At 43.5% G+C, this 17,274-nt stretch overlaps 1 protein-coding gene across 1 annotated transcript in view; it reads right to left on the reverse strand.

The window, feature by feature from the left end:
* CLYBL (citrate lyase beta like) overlaps positions 1-17,274 on the reverse strand; it is a 243,245-nt gene that overhangs the window by 107,463 nt on the left and 118,508 nt on the right. The window lies entirely within an intron of this gene.

Genomic DNA, 17,274 nt, shown 5'->3' on the forward strand with positions numbered 1-17,274 from the left:
GAGTTTCTTTTATAACTGGCTTAAAACAAGTCAATAAAACCATTCAAAAGGTCTCAAATGGCAGCATAACATAGTAGAAAGTATTAAGATGGACTATATGCAATTTGGGATATCTGACCATTTTTGACCTACGAAAATGGTAATTTTATATGGTTCAACCCAATACCCTGATTGGCATTCAGAAGATGGGATGAGAAGCAAGCTGCCATGTCATTCTAAGTGTTAATTTCCTCTTCGGTGAGAAGCAACATATAGCCACCTCATACAGGGGAGAGTTACCAAAAGCAGTAAAGCACATGCACTTAGTTACTATGATTATCTGAAACTTGTCCTCCCATCTGTGATACTAATCAGCACAGCCTTACATCAGGAATCTTGTCTCCAGCACCCTCAACTAGATCTTGAGCCCTCTGAGGGAGGGGAAGGCCTATGTCTCCATACTGCTCAGCATAGGGCCTCATACATAAGAGGTACAGAATTCCTGTTACCTTATCACCTAAAAAAGCCAGCAATGCAGAGGTGGGTAAAAAGGACGGATCTGCAACCACCTTGTCCTTATTCTTCTTGTGAAGAGTCAAGTTTAGTGGTGACTATAGGCAGGAGGTCATTTTTATTCCCTCTCTCCTTTGCCATCCTGGAAACTTTAATCTGACCCACAGTCTGTTGCTTCTTCTTCATGTTTATCCCCTCCTTTCCGTAAACACAGTGATTACATCCTAGTTTATTTAGGGCCTCATTAACCTAGACTTAGATGACTATGGAAGCCTCTTATTGATCCTGCCTTCCACTATGTTCTTTCATTCGTTCGTTTGTTCATTCGTTCACTCATTCAGCAAGCACTAAGTAAGCACCTACTAAGAGACCTACACTGGGTCTCCACTAGCACATGTCAGGTCCTTTTGTGCAAATAAGAAAAAGGGGCTCCCTCACACCTTCCAGCAGGTAGAAGGGCAAAAAGACACATCCTACGCCTGAGGCAGCATGCTTTGGCGAGTGGAGATGAGCTAAAGCTCAGTCCCGACACGTGCCTCTCTGCAGGTACCCCTGATCAGGGCATACCCCACGCAACTGTATGCAGTGGCCCTGACCCACATTGTGCTGAGCGCTGTGGGGAGGTGGCACAAAAGAAACAGGACATGCCCAGAAGGTCCAGGGAAGAACACTCAAAGGATGGCCTGCAAGCAGCTCAGGAAGGCTAAAGGGCGTACATAATGAAGCTCCAGGGAAAAAGTTCAAAGGCAGCAAAACTGTTTGGAATAATGAAAAGAAAGGTGTAGAGGGGGTTTGGGCTTCAGGTTCTATTGCGGACTCTGAGGTCCAGGAGGGAGCTGTCTCTGGGCGGGTGGCAGAAGCCCATCTCGGCTTCCCCAAGCTTCCCTCCTCCCTGTACTGCTGTTGTATCCTTTCCTTCCTCCATCTCCGGCTGTTTCAAAATCTGTTCCATACTTGAGTTGTGCTCAGCACTGACTACTGTGTATGAATACAATTGCAGTAGGTGACAAGAACTAACTTATTTTATCTTACATATTTGGAATTAGGGCCTCTTGGTAGTCAACATGTAAATGTATTCAAACAATATGCAAAACAGGGGCTTAAGATGAATTGAAAAAAAATCAGGTAGGCTTATGATGAGTTCTCGCTACAGAGGGATCTTCTTTTGGATATAAGATATCCCCCAGCAGGTCCGGGGGTTCCTCTGGCTGGAAGGGAGCCCTCCTGGCCTTGTTTTGGTTTTCTCCTTTTCCTCCCCAACCTGATAAATTTTTATTAACCACTTATATAACTAAAGGTACCCCTAATGCTACAGGGGTTATCCACCTGGGATTCAATATAACCATCACTCGGGGACCTTTTAAAAATGGTCGGGAGTACTGAGGTGGCTCAGTCGGTTGAGCATCTGACTCTTGATTTTGGCTCAGGTCATGGTCTCAGGATCCAGCCCTGCATTAGGCTCCGTGCTCAGTGGGGAGTCTGCTCCAATTCTCTCTCTTCCTCTCCCTCTGCCCCTCCCCCCACTCACACTCTCTCTCTCTCTAAATTAAATCAATAAAATCTTAAAAAAAAAAAGGCCAAAATCAAAACCACAATGAGATATCACTTCACACCAGTCAGAATGGCTAAAATTAACAAGTCGGGAAACAACAAATGTTGGCAAGGATATGGAGAAAGGGGAACCCTCTCACACTGCTGGCAGGAATGCAAGCTGGTGCAGCCTCTCTGGAAAACAGTATGGAGGTTCCTCAAAAAGTTAAGAATAGAGCTACTCTATGACCCGGCAATTGCATGACTAGGTATTTACCCCAAAGATACAAATGTAGTGATCCGAAAGAGCACCTGCACCCCAATGTTTATAGCAGCAATGTCCACAACAGCGAAACTATGGAAAGAGCCCAGATGTCCATTGACAGATGAATGGATAAAGAAGATGTGTGTATACACACACACACACACACACACACACACACACACACACATACTGGAATATTACTCAGCCATCAAAAAAGATGAAATCTTGCCATTTGAAACAGCGTGGATGGAACTAGAGGGTTTTATGCTAAGCAAAATAAGTCAATCAGAGAAAAACAATTATCACATGATTTCACTCATATGTGGAATTTAAGAAACAAAACAGAGGATCATAGGGGAAGGGAGGGAAAAATAAATAAGATGAAATCAGAGAGGGAGACAAATTATAAGAGACTCTTAACTATAGGAAACAAACTGAGGGTTGCTGGAGGGGAGGGGGTGGAGGATGGGCATTAAGGAGGGCACGTGATGTAATGAGCACTGGGTGTTATTTACAACTGATGAATCACTGAACTCTACCTCTGAAACTAATAATACACTCTATGTTAGTTAACTGAATTTAAATTAAATTAAACAACAACAACAAAACAAAAGGTCAAATTCTGGAACCCATCCAGTGTAATCAAACTCAATTCATTGGTAATAGGACCGGGCTCTCTCAGATATATATATTTGAGCTAAGTGCTTACCACTCATGTGTTGCTGCAAACCAGAACTACTGGTCTCTTATCTGCTCTCATGTGAGAATTTCCCATCTCTCATGATAGCATTTACCATCACCACATGGGAGCTTGTTAGAAATGCAGAATCTGGGGCCCCACCCCAGTCCCCCTGAATCAGAAGCTGCATATTAACAAATCTCCAGGGGATGCTTATCACATGAAAGTTTGAGAACCACTGCTCTAGGCTGACTAAACCTGGGGGCATATTGAAATCATCTGGGGAACTTTCAAATACGTTGACATTAAAGCTCCAGCCACAGAAAATTTGGCGTCATTGGTCCGGGGGAAGGACTAGGTTCTGGGACTTCTAAAAGCTCCCTACATGATTCTGATGTGTAGCCAAGTTGGAGGACCACTGTCACTAGATGATTCCAATGTGTAACCACTGCCCTAATACAGGAAATTTTGCTCCAACAAAATTTCTCAAGTCACGTGCTATGGCTATCTACAAGTAGATGCTATGAAAAGAGTAAGATCGTAACTGAAAATGTAGCAAACTTGAAAAAAATCCACATTTAAAGGAAAGTAGTTCTAATAAAACAATAACATGCAAACTGCTAACAATTGAAATAACAGTAATAATCAACTAAGCGAATGTCCATTTTAAGATCTGCAATTTGGTATGAGACTTCTAAAACCAACCTAGTGGTTTCTTTATTTAGCTGATATCTAGTACAGAGCTCTCTACTTTGGCTGCCCATTATGATCACCTGGGGAACTTAGAAAAAGAAAAAACCCAGGCCATACTCTGCAACCCAATGAAATCAGAGCCTTGCAGTGAGTCCCAGGCATCAGTGTTTCTTTAAAGCTTTGGGAGAGTCCAAAATGCAGCCAAGGAAGAGAACCCCTGCACGAGCATTTGCAAGTACAACCAAAGTGTCTTACTGGTCCTAGAAAGGACTAAAGGTTGTTGGACTTCAACAGTTGCCAGAATTGAACCCTACCATATTCAGGTAGGGGAGCTGGGTACCAACTATCTAACTTCCCACAAGTCAAGTGACTGGGGAATGGTAATTTTGAGAGGAGTGATTGTTTTCTTAGCTTGGAAATCAGGATGTTCTACATCCCCTACTCACTGAATCAGTAGCCATCACCTGCAGGGGCTTGAAAGTGGTGGGGGGTGAACACCAAGAAGTCCTGCTATACTTGGAGCTTCAAACTAGAGTCTTAGATCAAGTCCACAGTGAAATAATAAGCTTGCCTTTGTTAACAGAGAGGAAGTCTCATTTCCAATAGCTTGAGGGGCTGAACCTGCAGCTCCTAGGAAGAAGAGTGAGAAAGGATGGGGGATTTAAAGTAAACAAAATCCCTGCCACCAAGAGGACCCAAAACTCCTCTGGATGCCGAGGGCAGCTAGTGGGGGTGGGGGGGTGGGGGGAAGGCCGGGATGGGGGAGTACAAGTGATGAAACTGGGAAGATTCTGCCTGGCCCCCAACTCTTCAGGAACTTCTATTTGTCCTCAGTGCAATGCAGCCAGCGAGGGACAATGCCCCAAGATGAGCAACACTGTACTCTTACTTAGTAGTTTCTCATGACCCATGACCCCTGAGGTAACAAAATCAGTTCAGTTTTGTTACAGCTAATATTATTCTGGATTCAGGTATACTGCTGAATCTTATCTGCTTGCATTTTCCAAGGAGTCACATTTACCCCTACTTGTATCCAATTTAACTCAAATTTATAGTTTTCACAAAAATCACATGGCCACTTGAACAGATGCAGAAAAGAAAACAATTGACAAATTTTTTTTATAATAAAAACACTCAACAAACTAGATCTGAAGGGAAACTCCCAAATCCTGAAAATGAAAGACTAAAGACTAAACTGAAGGCAGTAGAGACAGAATCCAAAGTTAACAAATATCAGTCACCCAGGCTCTAGTTTCCTGAGACCCACCAGTGCTCCAGCAAAGTGTCCAAACTCATGCTGTTTTGCTTTTGAAGATATAATGAACTCATATTCTAAGAAGAGCCCTGTGTATCAGACACTTTTACAAATGCTGGGCCAACTCACTGTTGGCCTATTTAACAAATGTATTTTTATTTAGGTGAAATGTGTTCATACAGCAATTGGAGTTCTTAAAATAGCAATTAGATTTTATTATATCATATTTAATTTTTGTTAGAAAATTTGACAGGCTTTTCAAAGTTGGTTACCTGGGGAAGGGAGGATTTTTTTAAAAAGATTTATTTATCTATTTGAGAGAGAGAGAGAGAGAGAGAGAGAGAGAGCAAGTGGGAGGAGGGGCAGAGGGAGAGGGAGAAGAGAGAATCTCAAACAGATTCCCCACTGAGTGCAGAGACTGACATGGGGCTTGATCCCACGACCCCATCATGACCTGAGCTGAATCAAGAGCTGGACACTCAACTGACTGAGCCACCCAGGGGCCCCTGGAAAGGAGGATTTTAGGTCAGTACACACAGGTCACGGACTGGGGCCTGTTGGCTGGATGCTGCTTTCAACCCCAGATCTGATTCTAGTTATCACTAAATAACTAGTGATCACTAGGGGGTTAGAACCCTGGAAAAAGCACAAAGATAAAGAGAGTCTCTGGGATTCTCAGGAATTGACCACTCAGACTGTGTCAGGAGGCTAAGGCACTGAGCGGTCAGAGTCCTTGAGGAGCTGAGAATAGGACCACATGGAATAGGGAGCATGGAGGGCTTGGGAGTGTGGAGAAGACAGCACAGACCCTTGGATGCCCCCTGTGTCCTGGGAAACAACCCATGGAAGCAAGCCACCTCCCTAGGAAGCAAGAGCTACAGGAACTTGGCATTAGAAGAACCTTCTGCTATATACTGTGAGTAGGAGGCTGAGGCAGGTTCTCCTCCAGGAACCCCTCTTCCCCTATTCTTAAGTCAGAGGCACCTTTCCCTGGGCCCTCACAACACCAGGCACTGAGGACCAAGGCCTCAGTACCGACTCTGATGAGACAGCCAGAAGTAGCTCAACAGAAGCTGGATTAGAACTGCTCTCCTCCGCCCGGGGTCAGGTTTGCAGGAGTGAAGGCTGGGAACCTGCAGGACCAGGGAGAGGCAGCCCCAGCTCCCTCCCAGGACCCCATGGCTTCTGCCTTGGGAGCATACCTGGGCTTGCTCATCAGGACCCTGTTGCTTGGCCCAGTTCTCATGGGAGTCAGTAGAGCTCCAGCTGCTACAGCACTTCCCACTGCTTAGAAACTTCTGCTTCTTAGCCTTACCCCCCAACCAGTTGTTCCACGGCACAGGTGCCAGCTAACACACAAGTCCAAGTTCACCACACTCCAGGTGATGTGGAGGGGGCCGTGCCCTGTGGGAGGCAGATGGTCAGCTGGGCTCGCTCCCCCTGCCCTCAAGCTGCTTGCCCAGATTCTACTCCTGTCCTCTGGCCTGGGCAGCTAAGGTGGTGGAATGCCCTGATGCTGGGTCCCCCCCAAGTTATAACCAATGCAGATAGAGAAGAAGCTTGCCTGAGCTCAGGCAAGGGTCCAAATCCAGAGTGTGGGGTGGGCAGAGCAGGACTGAGGGATTAGGCTTGGGCTGGTCTCTTCACAAGCAGCAGAAGCTCTCTGAAAGCCAATGCAGGGCAAAACATGGTGATCAAGGTCCAGGGACCCTCCCCAGAACTCCATGTCTTCTCCCTGACCCTGATACCTGGCTCTCAGATGCCCTTGCCTCAGCCATGGATGACCTTCATCAAGCACCACCGACTGGCAGGCTCAAGGACTTCCAAGTGTTCCCCTTGTCACATCCCTACTACCATTTCATAAACACAAATGTTTTGATCCCATAAGTTTGGAATCTAATACTTTCTTTGAATCATCTAAAGATTTTTATATATTTATTTGAGAGAGAGAGAGCACGAGCAGAGGCAGAGGGACTCCCCACCGAGCAGGGAGCCTGATGTGGGGCTCGACCCCAGGACTGTGGGACCCCAGGACCGACCCCAAGCCAAAGGCAGATGCTTAACCAACTGAGCCACCTAGGCACCCCTCTTTGAATCATCTAAATGGCAGGCAGTCCAGAGGTGCCTGGGTGGCTCAGTTGGTTAAGCATCTGACTCTTGATTTTAGCTCATGAGCTCAGGGTTGTGAAATTGAGCCCCACACTGGGCTCTGTGCTGGGCATGGAGCCTGCAGAGCCTGTCTGAGATTCTCTCTCCCCCCCTCTCTCTGCCGGTCCCCTCTCCCTCTCTAAAAAAAATTTTAAAAATAAATAAATATAAATAAATAAATAAGGCCCCCTGGGTAGCTCAGTCGGTTAAGCGTCCAACTCTTGATTTAGCTCAGGTCATGATCTCGGGGTCATGAGATTAAGCTCCACATCAGCTTCCACGCTCAGCGTGGAGTCTGCTCGTTCCTCTCTCTCTACTCCCCACCCCCCCCCCGCCCGCGCTCGTGCAATCAATCAATCAATCAATCAGTAAGTAAGTAAGTAAGTAAGTAAGTAAGTAAATAAATAAATAAATAAATGGCAGTCCAGACTTAACCAAGTGCAGATAAGAACTTGATTCAGGGCTTTTTTGTTTTGTTTTGTAACTGGCTCCACGCCCAGCGTACAGCCCAGTGCGGAGCCTGAACTCACAACCCCCAGACCAAGACCTAAGCCAAGATCAAGAGTTGGTCGATTAACTGACTGAGCCACCTAGGTATCCCAATTCAGGTCTTTTTTTTTTTTTTAAAGATTTTTAAATTTTTATTTATTTGACAGAGAGACAGTATGAGAGGGAACACAAGCAGGAGGAGTGGGAGAGGGAGAAGCAGGCCTCCTGCCAAGCAGGGGGCCCGATGTGGGGCTTGATCCCAGGACCCCGGGATCATGACCTTAGCTGAAGGCAGATGCTTAACGACGGAGCCACCCAGGCGCCCCTCAGTTCAGATCTTTTAAAAGTCATTACATCACTTCTTAAATTCAAAATGGAGTTAAAAAGCAATTATCATGAAGATAATAATGACTTAGGTCACATAATTCATTCCAAATCATTTTATTAAATTCAAGTAAATCAAAAGAAAAATTTTAGGGGCACCTGGGTGGCTCGATAGTTAAGCATCTGCCTTCGGATGAGGTCATGATCCCAGGGGCCTGGGATTGAGCCCCGAATCAGGCTCCCAGCTCGGCAGGAGGCCTGCTTCTCCCTCTCCCTCTGCCATTCCCTCTGCTTGTGCTCTCTGGCTCTATCTCTCTGTCAAATAAATAAATAAAATCTTAAAAAATTTTTTTAGTGTACTAATCAAACTCAGTATTAATCATATATTCAATGTATTCAAGCTGTTTACTAGTGCCTTTATAATAGGACTTCAATAATACTAAGATGGTTAATTTTATGTGTCAACTAAACTGGCCCATGGGGTGCCCAAATATTTGTTCTAACTTATTCTGGGTGTGTCTGTGAAGATGTTTCTGCACAAGATTAACATCTGAATTGGTAGACTGAGCAAAACAGATTGCCTTCCCTAATGAGCCCCATTCAATCAGTTGAAGGTCTGAATAGAACAAAAAGGCTGAAGGGTCCTGGGTGGCTCAGTCGGTTAAGCATCTGACTCTTGATTTCAGCTTAGGTCATGATCTCAGGGTTGTGAGCTAGAGCCCCATGTCAGGCTCCGTGCTGGGCGTGGAACCTGCTTAAGATTCTCTCTCTCCCTCTGCCTGAAAAAAAAAAAAATTTTTTTTTTAAGTGTTAAAAAAAAACACCACAGAATAAAAAAGCTGACACTCCCTCAAATAGAAGGGAATTCCTCCTGCCTGACTGTCTTCCAGCTGGGACATTGGTTTCTTTTCTTGCCTTTGGACTCAGACTGAGACATCAGTTCTTCCTGGGTCTCAAGCCTGTTGGCCTTCAGACTGGAACTAGAACATTGGCTCTCCTGGGTCTCCCATGTGCTGACTGCAGATCTTGGGACTTGTCAGCCTCCACAACTGCGTGGGCCAATTCCTTATAATATATATAAAATATATTATAAATATATATAAATATATTAATGTTAGTTATATATTAATACATATTTTTATAATATTAATATAATAAATATATAAATGTAATTATATATAAAATATAAATATATATAAATTATATATATGCACACACTTATACATAGTTTATATGCACACATATATACATAGATATATCCCACTGGTTCTGTTTCCCTAGAGAACCCGAAAATAACTCCTATACATTACCAGCTAGATAGTTAACATATATGAGGTCTTAACCAGGAGTCAACCAGTTGTGCCTTCCACCCACCTTCACACTGCATCTCCTCATCCTGGCCGAAGACCCTATCACTATCCCAGGTCCTCTCTGCTCCTGTCCAGTCTCCTCCCCACACCACAGCCAGCATGGACCTTTACAAATGTCAATGAGATCATGATATTCCTCTGCTCCAAACAATTTAACAGCTTTCAGGTGTTCTCACATTAAAACCCAAATACCTTACCCTGGCCAACAAGGCCTTGGCTGCCGTGGCCCATCCATCCCCCTCTGCTGCTACCCTCTGTCACAGGGATCTTCCCCCAGTTCCCTGAATGAGCCACATTTTTCCTGCCTGCCTCAGAATGTTCCCACATGCTATCCCCTCTCTCGAAGTTTCTTCTCCTGGATCCTAGCATGTCTAGTTCCCTTTCATCCTTCAAGTCTAAATGTTACCTCCTCAGCAAAGGCTTCCCCAACCCCTTTATACTAAATCAAACTTCTCCTGTGACTACTCCAGATTCCTGTCTGTTCCTTTCATAGCCTTTCCCCTTTTGAAATGAATGAATTATTGGCCTGTTGACTTGTTTATTGTCTTTCTTCCACAAAACTGACAGAATTTTTCCATTTCTCGTATCCCAGACAGGAACATCCTTTCTATGTGGTAGGGGAAGAGTAGGCAACCCAATGGTCCTTAAAAGGGCGAGGACACATGGCAGTGTGGCCCCTGCAATGCTCCAGACAGACCTCGGGGCCTTGAGGAGTGAGGCAAAGATGGAGGACAGTGAAGATCTTTCCCAACCTGGTAGTGGTGAAGGAGGGAGGTGGCCAGAGCAAGTGCCCAAGGATGGTGGGGCCGGGGGTCTCAGAGCTAGGGGCAGCAGGAGAGGGTGTCTTGGCCTGACTTTGCCTGTGTTCTCAGGTGTTTGTCACTGCCCATTTTCCAAGACCAGCTCTCCAGCCTGCCCACACCCCTCTCAGAAATTCCTTTTCTGCCCAAGTCGGCCCCAGCTAATACTGGTCATATACAACGCTACACACTGGAGTCTGTCACTCCTGTCATGTACTCTCAGCACTGTGCCTGGCATGTACAGGGACTCAGGGAATGTAAGCTGAATGCAGGGAAGAATAGACTCGGGGCTAGCTGGGTGGCGGGCTGAGGAATGTTCAAGGAGAAAGGGCCACATATTTCCATTAGCCTCTGTCCTCAGAAGACTAAAAAGAATAGCAGGTGTGGGGTGCTTGGCTGGCTTAGTTGGTGGAGCATGCAACTCTTGATCTCAGGGTTGTGGGTTTGAGCCCCATATTGGATGTAGAGATTACTTAAAAATAAAATCTTAGAGGAAAAAAAAAGGATAGAAGGCATGATCATTGTAATGCTCTGCAAATTTCACCAAACTTTCTTCCCAGAAGGTACTAATTCTACTCCCACCAGCAGTGCCGGAGACCACCCACCCTCCTGCATACCCTTTTCACTTGTTACACCACAGTGTTGGGACATTCAAGGAGAAGAGGTGTGATGTAGTGAGTGGAGGCTGCATGGAAAGGGCTGGAAGCATGTCTGGCAGGCTCAGATGGTGGAGCATGTGACTCTCGATCTCAGGATTGTGAGTTTGAGCCCCACGTTGAGTGTAGAGATTACTTAAAAAATACAACCTTTAAAGAAAAAAAAGAAAGGGGTTGGAGATGTGAAGCCTTGGGGAAAGGTTCATAACGGCCTTATTTAAGCAATGATGAAACAATTTATGGATTTTGACTCTAAGGGCTGATCAAGGTTAAAAATTAAAATTTCTTAGGGCATCTTGCTGGCTCAGCAGGGCATGTGACTCTTGACCTCGGGGTCATGAGTTCAAGCCCCAACTGGGTGTAGAGTTTACTTAAATAATAATAAAATAAAATAAAAATTTCTTATGGAAAAATCTGCAAAAATCCACAGCTATATGACAGATTCCTGATGGATTCCTCTATCTGGGGCTAGATCCTTAATCCTTTGAGAGACTTGGAGGTGTGTAACTGAGCTATATCATTGACTCTTCTAAGTTCATACACTAGGAAAAACTGAGCTCTGTGTTGCATGGCCCATGGGTCTGACCTTGCATGACAATTCTGATGCTTACAGAAGAATATATGCAATTAGAATGAGGATAAGAGTCCGTTAACCAATCCTTTCCTACCCCCACAAAGACAGTAAAATTCACCTATGAATTTCAACCATGCTTATGACTTAATAATAGGTATTTATGCCAGCATCTATAATAACTGAGGCCTACTTATATTCTCACTTTGCTAAGTTCCCAAGTGCCCGGAGAGATTCCCTATTCTGAGGAACTGTTTCAGTCACTATGGCAACAGTGCACAGAGAAGGGGGAAGCTTTCCCTGGGCACGAGAGTAAAAGAACAGCTATTTGTCCTCCCATTGGCAGAACAGGGCCATTCGTGAGATTAGCATGTGGTGGAAATACAAATAAGCATGCAGCCCGCTTCAGAAAAGCCGAGAAAACATTTTCAGGGCAAACTCTCTCATGAAGCAATTATATCACACCTTAATCAAGTGCTCCATTGTGTACTGAAATGAAGAAATAGTTTTTTTGTGTCCAAAGGAGACACGTAAGATAGCAGTTTGTGGTCAACTGTGGGTTTGCTTCTAAGCCCTGGGCACAGGATGAGGCAACCCAGGGGCTGTTGACCAGCCTTTCAGCCATTGAGGGGTGCCACGTACAAGGAGGTGGGTTGGTGAGGGAATTCCCTCTTAACCTATCCTTGCCATGGAACCCCAGAAAAAGGGGTGGGCATTGGGTAAAGGGCAGACTTAGCAGGAGTGGGGGTTGGGGGGGAAGAATCCATACTTATGCCCAGTTTGGTAAAGTTTGTGTCATGCTGTTTCAGAGCAGATCTCTGCCTCCTCAGACCATCAGAATACCAAAAGGCAAAGCAAGTGACCCCTGCAGTGGAGGTCTTTTTTCACATAGAACAAGAAAGCAACCAACCAACCATGTCAAAAATTTAAGATACTCATTATGCTAAGTGAAATAAGCCAGACATAAAAGGACAAATACTGTATGATTCCACCTATACGAGGTACTTAAGAGTACCTCAAGTTCAGACAGGAAGTAGAATGGTGGTGGAATGGGGATGGGGAGTTCTTATTTAATGGGAAGAGAGTTTCAGTTTGGGAAGATTAAAAGTTCTGGAGATGATAGCAATGGTTGCACAACACTGAGAATGTACTTAATGCCACTGAATGGTCCACTTTAAAATAGTTAAAATGGCAAATTGTGTGTTACGTATATTGTACCACAATGAAAAAAAAAAACAGTTACCAAATCTGTTTCCCTTGTCATATCCATGCTATCATTTCACAAACGGAAATGTATTATCAAATTCAGTATTGATCATGCATCCAATAAATACTGAGTCCACCGCAAGCTGGCCCTTGCCCAGTATGGGCTGTGTGTGGGCTGAGCAAACATGGTCACCCGCTATGCGTTCAGCACACCCTCGCTGTCGCGCATGCGTCTGCCTGGTATGGCTGCAGGACTCTAGGTCTCCAGATGCACGCAAGTTTGTGTGGGCTGAGTCCCAGAATCAGGGAATAACCCCTACAACAGTGTGACCATGAATGGGTCCCAAGAAAGGGGGCAAGTTTTCCATGAGAACAGAGACCCACGTTTATACCCCATATGGATTAGTCTTTGTTAATAACTGTGGCATGGGCACCTTTCAGAGTTGCTCTTCGTGTGGCGCTCAGGCGTCTGGTAGAACCTCTGAGAGTTAACACTGCCATTTTTCTGAAAGGAAGATGAGGGGAGGGAAGAGTTTGATACTGGCTAAGCCCAGCCAGCCCCGCAGCCGACAAGAGGAAGAGGAGCGCAGGGAGGCTATTTGAGAGGAGGTGAGGGAGAGGAAGAGAATGAGGAAAGGGAAAGGAAGGAGGAGAAAGATGGGGGAAAGTTGGGGTGGATAAGAAAAGTGGCAGTGAAGGAAGGCAGGCGGAAGTGAGGGTGCATAAAGGGACAGTGGGGGAGGGGAGGCAAGAAGAGAGGAGCTTTGTTTTTCCTCAAAGCTCCTTGTTTTGTGTTGAGGAGCGGATGACAATAGAGCATGTGCCTGTTACTGGGTATTCACAGTAATCCCACTTTCTTGCTCTACTTTTGGTGAGAGAAGGAGGAGCAGAAGTTTTATCTGAACGGAAAACTGGAGGGATTTTTTTTTTCTTGGAGTGACACTGAGGTCAAGAGGGAAACCTGCACTCCTTCACTGAACACGTTTAAGAACACAATGCGATTAGCATCTCTTCTGTTTCTGGGCTGATTCCACCCGGGGCTCCTAGAAACACAAAGAAGTCCAAGGATGTTGTTCATTAATAGTTAACTGTTGATGTTGCTGAGGACTTGGTCCAGGAATGACACTCTCCCTCTGCCCACAGAGATTTGATAGATGAATTAACAAGTGTAATCCCACCATCACAAACTATGAGAGATAGTACCTGTCAAGCACAGAACATGGGAGCTTTTTGGTAAATTGTAATAAAAACCTAAAGGATATGCCATCCGATTTCCCTGTGCCTCTATAGAGATATTTGGAATTCTGGATCATGAATCTCTGAGTGTGAGGAATAAAGAGCATACTTGTTCCATTCCTGACCAAAGGTGAACATTCAGAGGACAGCCGTCTGTTTAGATGGTTCATTGTTCGCATCCCTGCCTAAGAAGATCTGATTCTAAAACAAGTTGCAGAAAAGACAGTATTTCATAGTTAATGTATTAAAACAGCCAGTGGAGAGTAAAGGAAATATTACCATGGGTCCACCAGAAAATTTCATAAAAAAGACCATTCACTAAATTTCTCCATTTAGAGATTCCATTAGTAAATGGGTTATTCTATCTCAAAAACTTATAAATTTAAAGCTGAGATGATTATTTCCTGGCAGAGCTTTAGAGGTAACTGACAATTGTGAACTAGAAAGATCAATTTCTCCTTAACTTTTTTTTAAAGGTCACGAAAGAAGACTGTCAACCTGACAGATGTAACCATGGATTCTTTCACAGAGTTCTTCAAAAGCTCAAAGGCTCCTAAATGTGTCAAATTAATGCATCTCCCCCATGACCGGGTTCTTTGATATGAAAGTAATCATGGGAGATTTTTTTTTCCCCTCCAGAAAATGGCTCTGCAATTTTGAGAAAATAGTTCTCTCCACATCTTAAATTTTTTTTTGTAACTGTCATGAAAATGATGTGGGTTAATGGAATCTCCGTTTTCTCCCTAGATTCTCTCAAAAATTCCTTTCAAGTGTCAATCTCAATGAAATAAGGCCAGAATGCTACATAGCTTAGAATTTTGATATTTTGTTAGCTATAGTCCTTTGATTATCCTGATTTGTAGATTTTGGGAGGATTTAATATTGATCTCTCTCTAGCACTGAATAATTTTTAGAAAAAAACACAGTCTGAGTCTAATTGCCAGACCCATACCACACACACGAAAGCTGTGAATACAAGCTGTGATCACGAATCACGTGTACGTGGCTTTGATTGTGTGGGACCCACAATAAGATTAAGATTTTTTTTTCCTTCTTAATTATTCAGAGCTAAGTGTGATAAAAATTAAAACTAAACATATGGATGTGATCATGAAGGCTTTTTCTAACATAGTTGGTTGTTGTTTTTTTTCTTTTTAAGTATGTGTAATGTGCTACCGGCACTAATTCCTTTAAATATCTATTTAAGGCCAGACTTCCTAGAATTTGCTCTAATTTTAGGGGAGCTTAGGGTTTCTTTTTTTTTTTCTTAATCCAGTGCCACACTTAGCATCCACCAGGTCAAAGTACAAAAGAGCTTCTTTTCCTTTTATTTTTAGACTCCCCCAAACCACTCTTTTTATTAAGTTTTTAATTTTAATTCCAGTATAGTTAACCAAAAAACCACTCTTAATGAATATGTATTGTTACTTAGTTTTTGGTGGAATGAACTGGTCAATCATCAGACAGAAACATTTTCATTGTAAATACAAGAGAATAAAATGAAAAATTAAGAGGGGAATCCTTTCTACAAGCTGTATGTCCATGATAATCTATGTTTTGGTTTACTTGTGACTTGATTCACAGTTTTCTAGGATAATGACAAGAGAGATGAAATAGATTATTTAGAGACCAACATAACCAGACAATTTTTTTATGTTTGTCTTTGGAATGCATTAACTAATTTTAAAAGCTAATTTAATTTTACATTCTATCAGACTAACACTGATATTTGTCTTCCTTTGGAATGTGCTAATGATATGCTATGAGGTAGGTGGCTCAGAAGACCGTTGGGTGACAAGGACAGACCACGTGAGATTGAAAAGTTGTTGAAGGTTTTCATGGCACCAAATGGACAATTTCCAAATGATTCTTCCTCTGGCTCTAGTTTCCAGAAATGCAAGCAAGATACAGGGGAACACTAAGCTATAAGTCAGGAGACCTAAAACATCCATTCTTAGACAGACCAGCCTCAGATTTCTGCTTCTGACTACCTGGCTCATTTCCCAATGACTCCTGGGTACCCTGGTCCCATTCTTCCATCTCATATCTTCTTTCCATTCCCACTTGGGCCTCCCAAAGTTCTTGCTGACTCTACTTCTAGCTGAACTCACATTTCTTTGCTAACCCCAAGCTCCTAGATTCATTTCCATGGGGAATTCAATTGCCATCCATGTCTTGGAATTGGTCCTAACTCTGCTGGTCATTTCTGCCTTCCCCCTGGTTCGGCTCACTTGGCTTGGGTTAGGCTGGAGGACCTAGCAGAAGGCTGACCGCCCATATGGGCCAACCAGCTCCCAGTCAGTTGATGTTTGATTAGATTATCCTTGCCAGATCTCTGTGCCTGTAATACAAGTTCTAAATACAAGAGGATCTACTTTGGTTCAAAAACCAAATAAGAGAGCAAACTTTGCAGTAGTTTTCCATGGCGCCCAGCATTTTAAAGAAAGCATTTTAAAGAGGCACAACCTTAGAGCTCAGTTTATCCCATTCCCAGCAAGACCAGTAGACTGCAATAACAATCCAAAGGCAGGGAAAACGATAGGATATTAAATTACAGAATACCAACATTTGCATAGTAATTCCCACTAATTAAGAAAGAAAGATATAAGTTGTTTGTTATAAACACCACCAGGTCTTGAGCAAACACCAAGAGCTCACCACAGAGCCAAACCAAGCATTTGTCTAATCAAAGCCACTTTCTAAAGCGTTTTATTAGTACAGCTGCAGAGCACACATTTTATCACACATGCTAATAATCCCAGTTATGGCGCCTACATTTTAATCATTTGTTCTAGGCTTGTTTCTCAAACAATTAACACTAATGAATGGTCAGAATACCTCGGATCATATATGTCTAATTGCAGTCAAGAGCAGTTCTTGTCTGCATGTACATTTCAATTTACCTCTGGGGATAATGTTTGTTAATTGTATTTCTTTATACGAAAGCAAAGAAAAAGGCAGTTCAGGCAAAAAGGGACTAAGTGTTCTCCTCTCTCCCTTTGTTCCCACAAGAAGCTAAAGTCACTTCAAGAGGCACTTAATCCCATCATCCGCGGTTAGCATCAATCAAAAAGAATCTGAAGTAAAATGATGCAGCTATATTGTGTAATTAAAAGCAATTCAGGTAGTTATTGCTTGGGGCCCTCTACGGGTCCAAATACTTAAAATGGCCCTGCAGGGATCCTAAACACTGTAGTGTTTTAAATTTGGTCAGCAACAATATCTGGAGGAAAGGGAAGAATATGCAAAAAAACAAAACACAAAAAACAAAACACAAAAAACCTCCTCACAAAATCCCACAAAAACAAAAACCCAAAACAAGAACAAAAAAGCCTACCACCCTGTCCTAGTGTGAACTGTAAAACAAAAGAAAAGAAGAGGGAGAGCAAAAGTCTGAGGTGAAAAAGCCCCACAATCCCCAGCTACAAAACGAAATAAACATAGAAGGGCAGGAAGGAGAAAAAAGAAAACAACTGCTATTTTCCAAATTCAACAGTCCCTGTCCCAACCCAACTTCCGCACTTAAGGAAAAAAATGTGTACCAATGTTGGCTGGGTCTC

Source organism: Phoca vitulina, unplaced genomic scaffold, assembly GCF_004348235.1.
Source record: "Phoca vitulina isolate PV1807 unplaced genomic scaffold, GSC_HSeal_1.0 scaffold5, whole genome shotgun sequence".
Taxonomy (NCBI): Eukaryota; Metazoa; Chordata; class Mammalia; order Carnivora; family Phocidae; genus Phoca; species Phoca vitulina.